The sequence below is a fragment of the Alligator sinensis genome, unplaced genomic scaffold (assembly GCF_000455745.1).
Source record: "Alligator sinensis unplaced genomic scaffold, ASM45574v1 scaffold1295_1, whole genome shotgun sequence".
NCBI classification, from domain to species: domain Eukaryota; kingdom Metazoa; phylum Chordata; order Crocodylia; family Alligatoridae; genus Alligator; species Alligator sinensis.
The window spans coordinates 3,515,695-3,521,702 of NW_005841880.1; positions in this window are offsets into that span (position 1 = coordinate 3,515,695).

Genomic DNA, 6,008 nt, shown 5'->3' on the forward strand with positions numbered 1-6,008 from the left:
TGAGATGTCACCCCCATCTCTGTGTGCCTCAGGTCCCATCTTGGATGTGGAAATGTTACTCCTCCTTCCTTCCCTGCCAGCTGCTTGGGGCAGGGTTTGTCTCTTGCTGCGTGCAGCGCCTGACACACCGAGGCTCAGACCTTGGCTGAGGCCCGTACCCGCCACTTCACTGCAACCCATTGCTGCCCCTCCGTCAGGAAACGTGGCAGTAATTCCCTTCGCAGGCACGTTCGCTTGGCCAAGCTGCTTCTCCCCATCCATACTGTGGCATACGGCATGCTGTTACCAGCATAAACAGCAGGAAAGAAAAATGGGAACTAGCAAGGCAGCGCATATGTAGCCTGGTTCGGGGAGCGCTGGGTGCCGGGAGACATTTAACTAGTTCAGGGCTCGGCTGGAGAGATTGTCACGGGGTTTGTGGACATTAATTTCTTTGGTTATTTTCTTTCCCCCTCCCCTAAAAGCACAGAGAAAGGCAGTAGCCTAGCACAGGTGAGAGGAGATGGGTGTGAGCAGAGTCCACAGGCCTTGGACTCCAGGGCTCTTTCCTCTGCCAGACTGCCTGACCCCAGCAGCAGTGGGCCTGAAATCAGGGGCTCTGGCAGAGAGAGCTAGGATTGGAAGGGACCTCAGGGGTCGTCTGGTCCAGGCCCTGTGCAGACATGGGTGTGCTGTTCCTAGCCCACCTCAGACAGCAAGCCCCACATCCGGGCAAGGAGCCAGGGGTCCTGGGCAGCTCCTCCCCAGGTCCGGCAGCTCCCCACAAGGTTCGACCCAGCTCTACTTTGCTGCTATTGGATTTGTGGAGTGAGATGCTCCCATGACAGGGGTCGGTCACGGGGTTTAGGGACGATTCCTCCAGCCTTCCCGACTGGGGCTGGTCCTTAGCTGCAGGTGAGGAGGAGTTTTTCCTGCCCTACCCCCTAATCAGTCCCAACCCCCAGATTTCAGAGTCAGGTGCAGCCTTGGGACAGCAGGTGCCAGATCCCTTCCAGTTTATTTGCCAGCATCATTGATGCTAATAGGGCATGACCCAGAGCTCTTGGCATGTGTCGCCCCCCCACCCCTCCCACGAGCAAGCAGCCACGGGCGGCCACACCGGCTGGGCCAGGCAGCAGTGAGTCAGCGGCACGGTCTGGAGAGCAGCCAGCTCACCTGACGCCTGCTGGGCATCCTTCCTGCTGCCCAGCCCCGTGAGCGCCAGCCACCAGGGCAGCCCGAGGTCTGCTCTGATCCTGGCAGGAGTCTTCCCTGTCACTGGTACGGAGATGCTGAGAGCAGAGCCCCACTGTGCCAGGCCCTGGCCCCACTCACACCCCAGGGGAGTCTGTCGCACGAGCTCCCCGCACCAGACCAGGGAGGCAGGAAGCAACTTTCCCAATCAGCTGTAGCAGAGATGGGAACAGACCCCAGGAGTCCTGAGAGGCAGCTCCAGGCCCCTTGATCTGAGGCTCTGGCTTCAGCCTGGCATGTTTTGAGCGCATCGCTGCTGGTGTCAGCCTCGGAGGAAGCTGCTAATGCAATTGTGCGTCTGCGAGCAAAGGGGATGGAGAGCGCGGGAGCGTGCGCGGCTGGCGGTGGGAGGGGGGCGCTCCCCCGAGGCCGCATTGCATTGACAGGATTTCACTCCCCGTTTAATTACAATTTGGTAACATTCAAAAATAAAACCCACCCCCTCCTGTCTCTGGGGCCGTGGCAGCTCCGTCAGCACCCGGAGGCGGAAGCTGCCTAGACTCCCGGCTTCCTTGAAGGCTGGGGCAGAGCAGGGGCAGAAGACCCCCTTGCTAGGAGCCCCTGCTGTGACTGTGCAGTGCCTCGGGCATTGACGGCCCCCAGACCCGTTCAGCTGCTGCTTGGTCTCAGCGCTGACCCCACAGCTTCCTCGCTGCCTTCCTTCGGGGGACCTGGAGCCTGAAGCCTCCTCAAGCCCCAGGTCGCTCAGGCCTGGGCCTCAGGGGGGGTCATCCCTTGGCTCAGGGGCAAGGGGCACCTGGAGTTAAATGCAGAGGAGCTGGGTCTGGAGGGTGATGCTGCGTCTGTGATGTTGAACCCGGCCCATCCTCTCGGGGCCAGGTGGAGGGATGGGCAGACCCCAGTGTGTCCCCAACACTAACATAGGCTGGCAGGTCTCGCTCGCCCCATTACTGACTGAGCCCCCAGCTTGGGGATGCCCAGGAGCAGAGCTGGCAAGGGGAGAACCCAGGTGTCCAACTCCCCCCTTCCCTTCTGTGCCCCGGGGGCATGCTGGCACCAGGGATGGGATGGGGGACATGTGAAAAGCTAATGGGGCTTGTACTGAGATGTGGATCCTCCCTGGATCCTTGCCTTGGGCCTCCTTCATGCTGTGTCCTGTTTCCCGCTCCTCCCTAGGAAGAGAGCCAGGCACATCCTCAGCTGGTAGCAAACAGCCCAGCCTAGGCTGGAGCCATGGTCCCAAGCAAAGCTTCTGGGCTTGGGCAAGGGATGCCTGTGCTCTTAGCCCAGAGGGTGATGGAGACCACCCTGTGCTCACCAGCACCTCCTCCTGGCCCTGACCCTGCAAGGCTCAGGAATCGCCTGGGGATCAGCCAGGGCAGGGCTGGGATGGGACCAAGGCTGTGGACAGCCAGAGCAGCAGGACACGTGTGCCGGGGGAGGCTGCGGCTCTGGCACCCATTGCCCCAGCCCTGGGCGACAGGGGAGGCGGCCGGCGCGCTCAGGTTTCCAGTGGTGGGAACATAATTCTCTTTTATTATCAGCCCCATTCATCATCTCTCCGCCAGGGATGTCGAGATAAAGTGCCAGTAAATTAGGAAGTGTTAAGAAGGCGATTTGGGAGGCTGGGAGCCTGGGGTTATTACAAATCCTTCGTCTGGCAGCGCGTGCCGGGGAGCCAGCTTGTGGTTGCCAGCCGTAGCCACTGGGCCACCAAAGCGCTCCCACTCTGGGAGTGGCCAATGGGCCCCAGCGCTGGCAGGGAAGGTGGCAGGTCACCACTGTGGGGCTGTTATGCCCCAGGGAGCTGGCCGGGGGCGTCTCTTCTCTCATGAACTCGAAGTGACCGTAGCTGGGAGCACGGTTCTTGCCAGGGTGCCTGTGCATAAGATGGATGATCCTATGGCACATGTGGGTAGACTGACCCCCCCCGTGGTACCCAGGGGCTACCTTGCTGCCAGGCTGGATCCCAGTGATCCCATCGTGGCTGTGCCAGGGGCCAGGCTCAAGGGAGGGGAGACTTGCAGCTTTGCCCTTGCCCCTGGTGCAGTCCAGCTAGGACCCAAGCTGGGGGTGGAAGGCAGGCCGCTGCAGCCCTGTTTGATGCCCACGGGGTGTGGGGCTGGGCTGGGCTGGGGCCTGGGGGCTCGGACAGTACTGAGAAACGCCCCCAGCCCCAGTGCGTTGCCCTCCACAACTGAGCCCAGAGAGCTCTCATCGGCCTGGGAGGACTGCGCCTGGCAAAGCCGGCAGCCCTCTCTGCTTCATGGCCCCACCGCAAATCCCGCAGCCCCATCACAGCCATCCAGCCCCAGCCTGCCCCCACCACGGCCCGAGGAGAGCCGATTCTCATTCCAGAGCACGTCCCCTGCCCGGCTGCATCCGTGCAAGAAACCTCAGTGCCCTGCCTGACCCGGGGGCGCCGGCTCATCCCGCATGCGAGGCACGCGGCAGGCTATGCCCCGCGCATCGAGATCAGGAGGCCTCATGCAATGCCCTGCTCCCCACACGCCTCTGCTAGACCCAGCAACGCTGTGGGGGGTGCAGCTTCTCAATGCACCTGTCTACCCCCTCTGTAACACACATGTACATGTGCTTACACGTGCGTGCATGCACGCACTCACATACCCCCTGTAACACATGGGTGTTACACCCGAGGCACATGTACATACGCGTACCCCAGAGCCACAGTCACACACGTTTACCACCCCCCCCACCCCGAGCCTTCCTCTCTCTCTCACATGCGCGCACACACGCGCACGCACGCACACACACACACGCCAGCCAGGCAAACACAGCTGCAATTGTCCTTGAGTCTTCCCCTCTGCTTTGAATGCGCCCCTGGCCTCTGCTCACCCCCCTCCATTTTGCTTTCTAAGCAACTGGCAGGAGCTTTTGTGGAGCAAGTGCCTTTCAATGGCCGGAGCGCGCAGAGGAAGCCAAGTCACAAGTGCTCCCCCCCGTCCTGGCGAGCTCCAAGTGCCAGGCAAGCAGGGCAGTGGGACAGGGCTGTGGCTGCAGGGCAGGCGGGCACACCAGCGTGCGGAAGTTGGATGCTTGGTGTGAGCCAGTCCGTGATGCCTTCAGGAGCAGGAATCGATTTGGAGATGAGGGGACTTGCCTGCCGGCAGAAGCAGCTCATTGCCTGGCTATGCGTTACTGCCTTTCACCCCGCGCAGCCGTTTGCACACCATCCAGTGTACGCACATGCATGCTCTGCACAACTCGAGAGCTCGTTAAGTTTCTCACCACACAGGTCTTCCGACACGGACAAACACCAAACGTGCATGTCGCACATGTGTAAACCCCACTGATACACAGCACCCACGCACAAGGCATAGGTAGACATGTCATGAATACATGTGCACACCCCTGGAGGTCGCCCCCTTCCCCCTTACTGGCCTGTAACGGCCCAGGGGGTAAGCACAGGTCACGGAACAGACGTGCTGCACACACGCGTGTGCATGCCTGTGTACACATGCGGCTTTGCACTGCTCTGAGGCTGCTCCCTTTGAAATCCCCCTCAAAGGCTGACAGGCCTGCAGAGATTCCTTTCCCGGAAGCATCTATCAGTAGTGTTTTTGCTGTCCATCCCAGGATGCCAGCGAGGCACATCTGCTCAGCACCTCTCCCTCTGCAGAGCAGGGCTGGGCTGGAGATGGGGGAAGCCACTAAAGTACATGGGCCAGGGCTTGCTGGGGAAAATGGAGAGCATGGGCCAGCATCCTGGAGCCCTGCCTGCTTCTGGAGCACGCTGGGGGCTACAGCTGGAGAGTGGGAATAGGTTGTTCTTCCAACTGGCCAGGGAGGACTGGCTCTGTGTGTGTGTGTCTAGTAGGATGGACCTCATTGCGGGTGAGGAGAATAGGCAGTGTACAATGATGTATGTGTAAGATGGTCTGCATGGTGAGTGTGAGTATGTGTGTGTGTGTATAGCAGGATGGACTGCATGTGTGGGGTGAGAAGAAAAGGCAGTGTGTATGATGGTGTGTGTGTGCATGATGGTGTGCGTGTGCATGTGTAGTAGGATGGACTGCATGTGTGAGGTGAGCAGAAGAGGCAGTGTGTACGATGGCACGTGTGTGCATGTGTGTAGTAGGATAGACTGCATGTGGGATAAAGAGAGGAGGTAGTGTGTGTATGATGGAGCATGTGTGTGGTAGGATGGACTGCATGTGCAGGGCGAGGAGTACAAGCAGTGTGTGTGCAAGCAGGGTGTGTGTGTGTAGTAGTTGAATGAACTGTCTGTTGGCCTCAGTGTGTTGGAGCACGGGCTGTTTGTGGAGGATGGGGGCTGTGGGATAAGGTGTGTGTGTATGCGCGCGATTGAGGAAGGGGGTTTCATGTGTAGGATGGGTTCTGTGTGTGCTCACGTCTGTGCGTGTATGTGTGTGTGCACGGAGGCTATGTGCCTGCCTGCTTGGGGGATGCTGTTTGGACGTTACCCTCTCCCCACCCAGCTGCGTTTCCATCGGGCCCTGCCAGCACTGCTTGTCCTCAGCCTGAGACGCACCAGGGGGCTGGGAAAGGCTGGAGAGCTCCAGATTCCTCCCCACCCTACGGGCCTCTGGGGTAGAAGCAGACAAAGATATTAAAGGCCACTGGCACGTGGGGAGAACTCCATGGCAGTGAGGGGTTAAAGCCGGAGCCACTCCCGGGATACACCTGGCTTTCCCCTGCATCAAAGGGTTAATAGTCCCCTCTCCCTCCCCCTGCATCCCCCTGGTCCCAAACCTTGGTGTGTCAGCTCTTTCCAGCTGAATCCGGGTGGGCAAAGTCCCAGCCAAGACCTGCCACTGGTTTGAAGCCAGCAG